This window comes from Olea europaea, unplaced genomic scaffold, assembly GCF_002742605.1.
Source record: "Olea europaea var. sylvestris unplaced genomic scaffold, O_europaea_v1 scaffold1520, whole genome shotgun sequence".
Classification (NCBI taxonomy): Eukaryota; Viridiplantae; Streptophyta; class Magnoliopsida; order Lamiales; family Oleaceae; genus Olea; species Olea europaea.
Genome location: NW_019232785.1, coordinates 121,618 through 135,546, shown reverse-complemented (window position 1 = coordinate 135,546; position 13,929 = coordinate 121,618). Strand labels below are relative to the sequence as shown.

Below are 13,929 nucleotides of genomic sequence, written 5' to 3'. Positions count from 1 at the left end.
ATCATAGAAAATCTTTTGCATTGCCCGCTGGTAGGTTGCCCCCGCATTTTTTAATCCAAAAGGCATAACTTTGTAACAATAAATGCCTTTTGGGGTACGAAATGATGTGATTCCTCGTCTTTTGGGTTCATTCGTATCTGATTATATCCAGAAAATCCGTCAATAAAAGATAAGACTTCATATCCGGTAGTTGCATCCACCATCAACTCTGTTATTGGAAGTGGAAAATCATCTTTCGGACATGCTTGATTCAGATCCCGAAAGTCAACGCAATTTCGTAATTGCCTGTTCTTCTTTTTGACAGGAACAATGTTTGCGATCCATGTTGGATATTTCACTTCGCGTATAAATCCAGCTTCAATAAGTTTGTTGACTTCCATTTCAATTTGAGGAATCAGTTCTGGTCGAAATCTTCTTTGAGGTTGTTTGACCGGTCGAACTCCATGTCTTACTGCAAGATAATGCACTGCAACCTTAGGATTTAACCCCGGCATTTCTTTGTAAGACCATACAAACACGTCTTTGTATTCGTGAAGCAAACTAATGTACTCAGATTCTTCCTTTTGATTGAGAAGGGCACTCACAAATACTAGTCTCGAGTCTTCTTCGGTCCCCAGGTTCAATTGTTTCAAGTCATCCACATTGGCTTGTCCACCTTCCTCAAAAGTATGTGGGGCTGGTTTAGGTTCATCAGTTGTGACAGAACTTTCAGACTCGGAGTCTGAATCAGGAGCTTCTTCAAAGGCTATGTGATTGACAGAGACTTCTTCTTTTTCTTCACTCTTCTTTTGGGACGGACGAACTTTTTGCTGTCTTCGTCTTCTTCTTGATCGTTGTGACTTTAGGCTTAGATCAGAGGTTTTAATCCCAAGTCGAGAAAATGCGGATTGTCTTTGGGATGACATTTGGGGAGCTTGTGCATTCCTATCAATTTGGGTAGAAGAAGAAGAATCTTCGCTTAATCTTTGGAAGATGGAAACTTTACCTTTTACATCGACTATTGGGGAGGGTTATCCTTTTAACCTTTTAAACATTGAAACTCTGGCATTCTCATTTTCAATTCAATCGAACACTGAAGGTTTCGGCTGTTCAGATTTCTCTTCTGCAACTTCATAAATTTGAATCATGATGGGGTTTGAGAAAACCTTCTTGACCTTAATCTTTCTTGGTGGATTGGGATAATATCCCAAATCATACCTGGGTCGGGACACCAAGGCTCCATCAGAATTAGAAGGGGGATGCACTCCTGAAAGGACAGCATCAAGATCACCTAATTTACGAGGCTCTCATTTTCCAAACCCAGTATTTTCAAACAACTTTTTAACTTGAAGATTGTAACATCCTTTGAAAGTTTGTTTTGATTCAGCAGCTCCTTCTTGTTTGGATGAGCTGGAAATACAGAGTTTTGATATGTCCGGAATAGATGTTGAAGCCTCTGATGTAGATTTATGTCCTTTCGGGCCCGCCATAAGTTGGTGGGGCAGAAGCAATTTTGGGATACTAGGTATTGGAAGAGTGAACTCTTTTCTCAATACCTTAACATCAGTTGATTCTACTTGAGGTTCTTTGCCTTTAGAGAATTTTTCGGATGTAAATTTTGACTTATCTTTCATAAGTTGATGAGACTGAGCAGCACTAGATGTATCATGATCGTTTGTATCTTCTTTGATTTTGAATCCAGACATGGTCAACCCTGAAGAATTACATTCTTCACCTTCCATGTAAAACTTGGCATCGGCATAATGAGATTCTTCTTCGAGAAAAGGTTTGGACTCAACTACCACACATTTGACTTCTCCGTCTCGACTATATTTGAAGTATTGGTGCCAAGTTAAAGGTACCACTCCAGTTTCGTGCAGCCAAACACATCCAAGGAGTAACTCGTATGCTGTTTTAGCATCAATGACATTGAAAAGAGCCGAGGAGATTAACTCTCTTATTTGCAGCTTTAGGCGAATCATGCCAATAGCTTGTTGACATTTTTGATTGAATCCTTGAATCATGATTTTGCTTCTGGATAGATTACCAACATTGATTCCAATTTTCTTCATTGTTTTGACCAGCATAATATTTACAGCAGATCCACAATCAATCATCATGTGATTTATCTTGCACTCTCGAATATAACCGCTGACATACAGTGGTCTATTATGTGGACGTGATCCCAGCTGTAAATCTCCATCGTTGAATGTTATGGCGGCCATACAGTCTTGAGGAGATGTGGCTCCAATATGTTCTAAAACTTTGCTTTCGTATTCTTCCGGATCGATTAATGCTGCCACCAAGGCCATCTGATCATCGAAGAGAAAGGCAAGAGACTCTACTAGACTTGTATTGGCAGGAATATTATTGAGTCGTGAAATAGTTTTCTTCTGTTTTGAAGTCTGCTTTGATACGTTCTTCATTTCATCTTTCTCCTTCACATTGATTACGTTGGAGGTTAGACATTCTTTATCAAAGAAACCCTTAGGAAAATAATCATCCAAGGTCGGTAGTCTAGGAAGAACGCGTGGAGCTGCTTCCTCTCCGATTGATTTAGTAGATACTCTTGGCTTGACTTCAGGCCTCCTTCTTTGATCGTTCCTTTGGTCTTGATTTCTTGTCACAAAAGTTAGAATTTGGGAGTCGTGGAGCCTTCCGACGACTTCTTTTCACTAGGGTCCATGTCCCCTGATCTTCTTCTAGCATTTCTTCTTCATTGGGTTGAATTTTCGTACCCAATTCCTCCAACTTTGTTCCTGCAAGAGACGTAGCAGGTAATATTTTACCTATTTTGTTTGGCATTATGTATTTCTCTTTCTTCTTTATGAAGGTAGACCAGCCGTCATCGATCTCGTCTTCAAGTTCTGAGTCGAAATCCCAAACATCCAAGTCACCTGTCATAATTTCATAAAAGGTTGGACGATTGGGTGCGCTTGGTCCATTCATCCCTAGATAGATATAACTGATGGTAATTTCTCGTTCTACATCAAATTTCACTGGGATGGCTCCTTTCGGGAGTTGAGGTCCAAATTCCTCAACGGAGGAGTTACAGGCATCGTGTACATCAGAGAATGTTTATTTCTTTCCTGGAATGGGAATTGGATCAAATGATCCAAATGAAACCATCGAGCATGTGGCTGTTGGATTCTCTCCGGTCTCAAGTTTGATCTTATTTTCTTTATCCAAGCGAACAATAAGATCTTTCAAAACAAAGCATTTTTCCACTGGATGGCTAATTATCCTGTGAAATTTACAGTATTTAGGATGATCGATCTTACCAGCCTCCTCAGGTCTTTTTGGCACTGGAAGTTCGATTATTTTCTGATCAAGGAGTTGATCCAGAATTCCAGAAACTTCTAAATTTGAGAATGGGTACTCCCTTCCTTTAAGTTCCTTTAGAGACATATGACTTCTACTTTGGACTTGTCATTTGTTAGGTCTGAACTTTAGCTTCGGTTTTGAGTTCGAGCTCGACCCTTGGAAGGCTATCTTTGCAGGAACAGTAGAAATCGCCATGGCCTCTTTGGATTTACTTGTCTTGACGTCCTTCTTTATATCCTTCTTAGGATCTTTCTTGTCACTTGGTAAATAACTCCCATGCCTTTCAATTTGGAGTTCAAGGTCATGAGCACCTGTCGCCAATTCTTCGAATGAGTGAGGCATGTTTGCTTGAAGATTATAGAGTAATCCCCAATGCATGCCTTGTACACACATGTTGATGGAAGATGCTTCACTTATTCATTCTTTACAATTAAGTAAAAGGTTTCTCCGGCGTTCAATGTACTCTACTACAGGCTCTTCCTTGTTCTACTTTGTTCGAGCAAGTTCTGGAAGTTGACAGTTCGTCAGGTGCTGTAGAAGCGTGTTAAGAACTCTCGCTCTAGTTGATCCCAACTATCAATTAACCCTACCGGTAAGTCTGTGTACCATTCAAATGCAGAACCTTTGAGTGAGCGTATGAACTGCTTCACCATTGTGTCATTGTAAGTACCTGCGTTGTTACATGTCTCAATAAAATGAGCAACATGTTGCTTTGGGTTGCCCTTTCCGTCAAAACATTGAAACTTTGGAGGTTGGTAACCAAGGGGCATCCTTATTTCGTCGATTCGACGACCATAGGGTTTGGCATACACCAATGAAGATTGCAACGAACCACCATATTGGGCACGAATGGTGTGCAATCATATGTTGAAGTTATTGGACGGATAGAGAGCCAACGGAGAGTTGAGTGGCGTCACGCAACACATTTTGAACAATTGTTCGATCATGTATATCTTGCTTTTGCTGATGTTCTTGGACTTCTAACTCTTTGGCCTTGGAAGATCCTAAATTTTCCTGATCTTCTTTAAACGGTGGATTTTGCGACTCTAGTTTATGCATGAGTGCGGTAATTTGGGCATCTTTTTCTTCTAACGACTTTGTTAATTTTTCAATAGCTAAAGCCATTTGTTGGATTTGATCATCTGAGCCCGATGCCGCTTCTGTGACCGTCACTGGGTCAAGTGATTCTTCAGATAAAGTGTCATCTTCCCTCTTTTGCTGAGAAGTAGGATGAGGGGATCCAGATAAGGATCTACCACTAGAGATGGATTCCGAACGAGAGTTTTTCGTCGAACTCATGGTTTTTTGTGTCGAATGAGAGTTTGGCTTTCTGAAGGCAATTTTCATTCTATTTTTGTCGGAGAATTTCTTTAGTGGTGTGACCAGTTGAGTTTTTCCAATTTTTGTTTGGGCCTTGGTCGCGTGGAAGAGTTCAACAAATATCTCTTCGAGATGAGTCATAGTTTGTTTCGCCTTTTCGCCTGCCATTGCTGATGTAGTATTTGAAACTTGAAAATTTTGAGATCAAAAGATGAGAGGACAAGAAGGTCCCACTGGGCGTGCCAAGAAATTTGTACGACGGAATCTCGTGTATTAAAATACAAAAATCGTTACAAATTGTATTTTGATAAATACAAATGATGTTGATCTTCTCGTAATTGCAAAATTGCAAAATCCTCTTATTAATGATCTGAATATTTGAAGACGAGGGGTCACGTGGCTTAAATCCTGATCTTCAATAATTTGTTGAAAATTTGATTTGTCGAGGTTTGACTTATTTGGAACTTGAATCTTGAGGCTTGGACTTGGACTTGAATTGGATTTAATTTGAGGAACACTTTGATCTTCTTGGACTGGGCGTGAACCTATTTGATTCGGAAAAAAATTTTAATCTTCTTGGAGTTCACTGAGTTAAGGTTTGACAGAATTTCTTCCCTTCTTTCAGCCTTGAGATTTTTTCAGTACTTCGTGACGTTCTCTGCTTTCTTTTCTTGCTTGCTTTCTGTGTCTGGTGTGCCCCTATCTTATGGACCATTGGTCCTATTTATAGGGAAAATTTTGTGACCAATTTTGATAACCACTCAATTATCTCTAATTAAAAGATATAATTGAGTAATTTATGATTTTATTTATTTTATTTATATGTTTATTTATTTTAAAATGTGGTATGGACCTTCTTGTTTTATGGGTTTTAGAAGACTTTAATAAATTTAGTTGGGTTGATTATTTAAATCGGCCCAATTCATTTTATTTATTTATTTATTTTATTTTTTTATGTCTACACCAACCCTGAAAAAATGGTATATTTACAATGGGAAGGAGTATGAAGTTCAGAAACAATATGCTATCACGTGTAACTTGAAGTTCATTTGAGAATTTATTTTCTTGAGAACGTGTACGTGATTAGCTATGATTTCTATTGAAAAAAAATATGTTGGAAAATTTTGATTTTAATAGTTTGATTACTAATTTTACATCTCAAAATGTGAGAAGGTTGAGTGGGAGAAATTTTATTTTGTTATTTTTCGTTTGAATTGTATAAAATTTTCTTTGGCCCCATAATAATTAAATGCCTGGGCCTCTAAATTTTCAGGGCCGGCGGCCGGCCTTGCTTGCCATTGATGGACTTACGTATTCTCTTCTTCCCATTTTATAGTCTCCTAGAAGGAAAAAATTCGAGAAACCCAGTTGTCCTAATCATATTATCATGTCTTCGTTCTTTGCTCCCTCACGACTGATGATGAGGAATGGGGCTTCATTTGCATTGTGATTATATTCAACATGCTTAGGTACTTTAGAACAACGTTTGAGAATGAAGTTGAGCTCGTTTTGGATTCTGTTTGCAAAATATACTAGAATTTTCAGGCAACTGTTAATTGCATTTTCGAGTGTCGATCCAAAAGATGGATGAAATTGGAATCTTGCAAAAATTCTGAGCTTCTCTTGTGTATTATTGTTCAGCGATTTACACTTCTACGGTTACCCTTTCGATTTTCTATTCTTGTTTTTATTGAATTTTCCATGTGTGTTCGATTTTTTTGCTGGTGTTTAACGTTAACAAATTTTAACTCGAATTCTTTCGATTTTCTTTGTTTTTTGTTCAAAAATCCCATGTGTGCTCGATTTTGTCGTTGCGTTTAAGGTTAAGCAAATTTGTTTGAGATATTTTGTTTTTCTTCATTTTTTGTCTTCTCGTCTATATGTTTGTTCTATTTCTTCTACTTTTATTTCTATTTGCTTGATTACATTTTTGCGTTTAGGTTTTACCAATTTCGAGTGACATTTTTTGTTACATTCAGTTCTGGCCTCTTATTTCTTGTGTGTTCTGCTTTGGTTACTTTTAATTGGGCTCTATTGTAGCTAATTTTTTTACAAGGTCAGCAAAAATTAGAAATAGGAAACGACGTTGGTTTCTTTTTTGTAGTTTAATATGGTCTTTTCCTTGATCTATCTTCATAACTAAAACTATGTATATGAAGGTTTGCATATGCCTTCTTGCTATTTGTAGTGGAAGTTTGCTGTCTTTCTCTGTATTTTACTGATCTTAACATTCATGGAGGCTTCAATGTAGGGCTTTTTTGTTTACCATTATTTTGAGCTTTGATGTGTGTCTAGGATTTTACTTTGCCTATATTGTATATCAGGACTTTAATATCCATTTGGGCCTGTCGAATCTTACTTGCATTCATTTGTTTGGCTTGAAGTTTCACTATTGAACATCACTTAGAACTTTCTCGCTTACAATTTAAAGTGGAAGCTGGTAATTTGGTTGATAGTATGTGGCTTAACATATCTTGATAGTCTTTGTCAAGCTATAGAAATTTGAAACTGGGTTAAGTAGAAATTATTGGATAGTCTGATAAATCGATGAAATTTTATTAGAGCAATTTCATTTTTCCATTTAGGGTACTAATATGATATAAGTTCTTTATTTAGAACTTCTGTAAGGCCTTTATACACTTCTCTTTTGTTGTACGAAATGATGATACTAAAAATAATGGAGATTTTTTTGAAGTTCACTTTATCATTTAAAATGTTATTATTATATTTTGTATTTTCCTTTATCGTTTTGCCAAGTAACCCTTCATAATAGAAAAATTTTCATTCTTCCTCTACCCTTACGCACGTTCAACACTTTTCTCAGTTTACCATTTAACTATTTTGCAGTTTAGGTATTCCAAAGAAGAAGGGATTCCCGTGGGAGAATTTCAAAATCGGAATTTCACATAACTTCTGAGGTGATTGTCTTTCATTTTATATACTCTTTTCGTCAAATTTGTTACAAAGTTATGTCTTTTACAGTTAGACTATTTATATTGGATATAAACATATTTCCTTTGCATCTCATCTCTGGAGTGTCTATTTTTTTTCTTTGTTTCTGTGTTTATAATTTTGTGTTTGAGTTATTCTGAAATGAAGAAGCCAAAAAATCAAACACATATAATGTATTTGTGACCTTAAGTATGTTGATTTCATATTATATTTACTGCTAATTACTTTGTCATGTCGGTTCGATTTGCATTTCTCTTTGTTCAGATTTGGTTTATTTTTTCGACTTAATATCAACCCGTCTGATGAATTATTATCAGTCATTTGTCAAAATCAATTTCCTTCACTCTGTTAAGAATAATTAAATTGAGTAAAATAAACTAGTTAGCCAATGAGGTTTAAAAGTTTGTATCAAGGAAAATATTCTCAAATCTTTTTTGTGAAACTTATAGAAATATACCTCCATTCGTGTTGTCTACTCCATTAAGGAAGTAGCTTGGAATTACAAAATGGTAAAAAGAAAAAGAAATTATGTTTTTATGATCAAAGTGCTATGATTGCTTTGTAGGTGCGTCTATTTTATACTATTGAATCTATAACTTATGAAAAGATTTAGGTCATTACATGAACATATCTATGGTGGGATGTTGAATTCATCAAAGATATTTTCGAGAAGTATTGATCTATAGTTGATTTAACTATTCTTGTTTAAAGATCATAAGGCATTTGAGAGCATAAGGGTTAAGTAATACATTTAGGTGCCTACCAAATTCTATTGGATGACTATTTTTCATATGGAGGTTAGATTGTGCATATGAATATGCAATTATCATCTTAATATTTTATGGGTCCATGTTTTACCCTTCAAAAGGAAAATATTGTTGTATTTTTTCTGAGGAATTGATGAATTTTTTATTTATTTATTTTTTTGTTTTATATGATTGAAACATCTAGGATCCTGAAACAAAAAAAAAGCCTCGAGTGAAGATTTACGTTGACAAAGAAATTGGAAGGAAAAAGGGAGATGCACTTGTAACATATCTGAAGGTAATGCTTTTTGCTCAAAGTGCTTGGAGTAACATGTATCGTTGGAATGTTTTCATCTTTGATTGTTTTGTCTTCAATGATGTTATTGTGGATTGAGGTCATTGTTGTTGTGTTATTATTGTTGTTATTATTAATATTATTGTTATTTTACTAGGCATTAGGAACCTTCAGTGGACCTGTCCATCCAAATAACGGATGGAGCTCCTCTAAGGCCTGGTGGCTAGATCCCAATGTCAGTTACAAAAGCTAAGTTTGCGCAAAAAGGTAACGTGTGGAATGCATTGTTCATTTTCTGCATTTGTTTCTGGATATTAATTCCATTGCCTATGTTCATTTCGTTGTACGAATTGAATATTTTAAAATTTAACTTCTCTTTTGGTGTTAATTAACCTCCAGGGGATAAATTCATGTAAAACAAGTGGACAAGAATAAGAAGAAACTTTAGAAGATTGAAAGGAAAATGTTACGTTGGGTGAGTCCTTTTCTCACAAAAGATTAAATTTTTATTATGTAGGGTTTGATCCCCAATATGAAAATATAGGTATGTTGATTTGAGTTTTAAGTGTTCATTCTATTTTTGATTTCATTAATACAATTTTCTAAAAGGTAAAGTTAAATTGGATTCTTTTTTGTTTTATTTTTTGTCCATACATTGTAAAAAAAGGTGAAACAAAACCCTTGGTAAATTCAATCGACGATTATAGCTGTGTCTTCATCCTATTGCGATTTTGCGGCGGCTTTTTGTATATGTTGCTGTGATTTGCTCATTTGCAGTAGCCTTTGTACATCTTGCTGCAAATTCTGATGGTTATATCTTTAAATTGTGAAGTATGTCTATTTAGAATTTTCCTCCAGTCTATAATTTTTTTTCAAAAAATTTTAGTACAAATAAATTCAGAAGGCTGAGATATAATCCTAAAACCTTCATTCTTGAGTATCTTTCTTCCACTATCTTCAACCTTATTGCTTTTCTATTTGATTTATTTAGTGGGAATTTTGAGAGATCCTTTTTGTTTTCTTTCAACCTTATTGCTTCGTTTCAGACGCTTCTCAAGTATTGTCAAGCAGAAATTTTGACGATTGGGATTACTGTTCCTGGGTCAAGTTTCTTGCGATTTAGGTTCTCGGGTGGTGGAATTTAATATTGTTGGTGAGGTCATTCTTCTTCTTCTACTAGAATTTATAGATTTCTATTCTATGGGTTTCAAATTAGAAGGTTTTTTTTGTTTGGGTAAAAATGAGGGTGTTTTGGTGACAGATTTTTAAGATTATTCCTATTCATGTTAGCATTCGTATAAGTCACCGTTTGTTTCCGGTACAAAGTTTATGGCCCTGCAGAAATAAAAGGTAGCGATATTGATTGGATGGAGTTAACTTTGCAATAAAAAAATCCAAGCAAATAGAATTTGGCCAATTTGGAAAACCAGCATCCATTTAATCATCACTTACGTAAAAAAAGTTCGGCACTTAATAAAACATTTTACAATAATTTTTGCTCTAAAAGATGTATCAAATAAATGATTTTATATGTAACAAGCTACCAAGAAATGTCACTGTAAACATAAACATAGATTAATTGTAAAGATTTCATCAACTTAGTTGAATGAGCATGTATTGAGAAGACAGGAGAAGACAGAAGAAGAAATCTAGGAAATAGATGTCATGATCCTTATGCAAGCATGCTTGTATTCAAGCTAGAAAAAGCCATCGAATATATTAAAAAAAAAACAAAAACTTAGGGCTTGTTTGAGCCCCATTGTTTTCAAAAATGCATTTTGAAATAGTATTATGATAGAAAGTGTGTGGTTAAAAAATAAGAAAAAGATTTAGATTTTCATGTAATATTATTAAAAAATATGTGGTTGATATAGAGTCAAATAACTATTGAAGAATGTATTTTGATAGAAAAATGGGGATTAAACACAAGCTTACTTTATTATTTTAAAATAAGCATGCAGGATACAAATGCGCATTATGTTGATAGACGGCATGTTCAATAGGATTTTGAACTCAATCCTATACCAGGAAACTAAGAATTTGTAATGTGCTACAGATTGCGGAATTTTAGGATAATGAAAGATGGATTGATAAATTGTTTTCGCTGGCTATATGTTGGCTAGATTTCCTTTTACACGCATATAAAGTGTCACCTCCAAATCCACATATGCAGAATCCTCCCTACTTAATCTGTGCATATACACTTTGTTACTTAGACTTGGCCGGAAGTGTCGGATAAAATCAATTGTTGAACATGGGTACTCTTTTTCTTCTTTGGGTTTTCAAAATCATTCTGTAAATTATTCATGATCTCTCTTTCTTAGTTTCAAGCTAGCTTGATGATGATGAATGAAAGTACCCGATGATTGGAAGTCGGTAAGAAATTCCTCTTTCATACCTTCAAATAGGCATGTTTTTATTTGGATACATTGATATATTTTCATATAGACAAACACATAAAGCACAAAGGGAATATAAAGAACAAAGAGAAATTCTACCCACAACTAAAGGAAACTTTTGCACAAACATCTAGATACATGAACGATATGGTTCTCTGACATTTGTGTACGTTGGCATAAATATGAATGTCATCAAGGCAATTACTCAAATATTTATGTGCTAATTATCATTAGTGCATTTGTTCATATTCTGTTAATATTTGATTGCACTGGCATTGAGGATTTGTTTCTCAATTAAGTTAATCAGAATGAGGATATATAATACCTTGTTCTTAATCATGATGCCGCCTAAATTTTTAACCGGAAATGGTGAGAGTTAGTGTCTTCAATAACGCTCTTAAGAGTACGTACAATGCAGAGAAGCTAGGGAAGTGTCAGGTCATGATTCAACCATCCTCCAAAGTCATTATTAAGTTTCTCTTCATGATGCAAAAGCATGGTATACAATTATGTGGTGTTACTTTGTTGTCCATTTACGCATGCAATATTCTATCTATACACTTAATTCTTTATGATGTCTGTAGGATACATTGGAGAGTTTAAGTACGTCAATGATCACCGATCTGGTAAAATTGTGGTTGACCAAATGTAGAGTCATCAGCCCTCACTTTGATGTTGCTGTCCAGGAAATTGAGGAATGGAATGCGAGGTTGCTTCCCTCTTGGCAAGTAATATATAAAAAACATTGTACATTAACATTTGGATGATGATCACTTGGTGAATACTGAGCTATCAACCTGGCCATATGATAATATATATGTTTTGCACATATACCTTTTATTTCATGGAATAGTATTATCAAGGAGACTCTATCTCTTATTCAAACTTTCATTAAGGTATCTTCAATTGGTATGTCAATCGGATATCACCATTCTTAAATAGCTTTCACATCTTCTTATCGTAATATGTGATTATTATGTTTGGTTGTACCCTCATTTCATTCGTCTTTTCCCCAATAGGCCAAGCAAATTATACTTTGTGTAATAATTAGACTTCAAAAAATATTATCCTGCCTCATTAGATGTACAATGGTATGTTGCCAATCCCAAGAGAATGCTAACTGCTGAAGTCCACAAAATTAAATTTCATTTTTCTTACTTTCCTTCCTTCAATACATATCTTTTTTCAATTGTTTTAAGCTCATTTTACTTTTCAGTTTTTGATACATTGTGCTGATTACATCTGCTGGCATCATTGACCATGAAGAGGCTAGGAGAAAGAATGTTGGGGGAAAAAAAGTGCGCAATCCCTGCGCACATTAGTTTATGATGTAATGTAAGTGATCCTTACTTGAATCAACATAGAACTTAGAATTGAGGAAGGGTGTTCCATGCACTGGTTGCTTGGAGCTAAATCTTGATTCTTTAAATACTAACTCTTCGTTTCTTGTCTAAGCATTTTATCAAAGAGCTTGTGCAGGATAAAGAAATTAATTTGACAAAGTCACTTTGGCGATTGCTTTTATTACCTTGATGATTTTTGTTATCCAAGATTACAACTTCTGTTGCAAGTCTTCAAGGTTATTAGGTTCAATTTGCCATGTAATAAAAATTAGGTCGTTTCGAAATTATTTCCTACTTTCATATGTTTGATAAAAAGGTTGAGTATCGAATAATTCTTTAACTTTGCGTAAGCGAGTACATAAAAAATGTTATATTATGCACCAAAGATTTAAGAAGTCACCAAAAAAAAAAAAAAGTGGAAAAAATTTTATATATTCTAGGAACACTAACATTACCTTCGAAATAACAAAGCGCGTGCATGGCATGGGCAATAGATTAGTAGTACAATAAAGAGACCTTAACTAATTACAATACAATATCTTTATTTTAAATAGAATACTACTTTTGGAGATAATATAGCTCACTACACTAGATAAAGAAATACAATATAATGATATATACAATTGGAAAATATCATTTTCTTATATATATAGAAAGTGAAGAAAAATATAAAAAAATAAAAACCATTATCATCTCACCTACACTTATTTCAGTTTGGACCGAGGCATAGATGATAGATATACATATTATGTGATTAATTGTCGCCTCATAGATCCCTCGCGAGATGTTAGCCATGGTTAACTTCTGTTCATAGGGTTAATCTCTAATCTTTTGTCTTGAAGGGTAGCTTAAATTACTTAATGCTAGGTAGCAAAAACCTTAAAAAAAAGGTCTCCCAACCGTTTTGTGCCAGCATTTAGTGCTAAATGTGTAAATTACCCTATTCTTTATTCTCTCCAAATTCTTACAGATCAACTCTAATTAACGTGAGCCCATTTTTCCTTTCTTTTTGTACATAAAATGCAGGAGGATACTATTAAGTGGTTCCCCGGGTATAACTGGAAAGAGGGGAATGGAATCCAAGATGAAGTTTAAGAGAGATTCACTTATAGAGATGAAGAAAGGATAAGAGAACAAAAATAGAGTTACAATTTAATCAGAATTTTAAAATAGATTTGATCAGATCGTAGAAGTATTTCGATAATGTTCTAATTTAGTAGAAGTTCATTGGACTTGATAATAGATGATTTATTCATTGTAATATTCAACCCGTAATTATATGAATAGTCTTCAATTATTCAACCAATTAAGCTTGTCTCATATGAAAAATCGAGAAACACCACCAACTCAAAATCATATAAAAAGACAGCATAATTTGGCCCTATTAGAGTTAAAGAACTGCACATAGAGAATCAGATATGGCATATGCTTTGTACCTTGAAAAGTCATCAACCAAGTTGGCCCGGAGAGTCAGTGTCGGCAATATCATCAAAAAGTAAAAAAAAAAAAAAAAAAAAAGAAAAAGGGGGTAAAAAAATTTTTTCACTCAATTGAATTGCTAGTGAAGAATA

The 13,929-nt window shown here is 34.6% G+C and overlaps 1 pseudogene; it reads left to right on the top strand.

Annotated features, from left to right (window-relative positions):
- Window positions 1–10,474: 10,474 nt before the first annotated feature.
- On the top strand, window positions 10,475–11,965 carry LOC111376568 (annotated as a pseudogene).
- The last annotated feature ends 1,964 nt before the right edge of the window (window positions 11,966–13,929 follow it).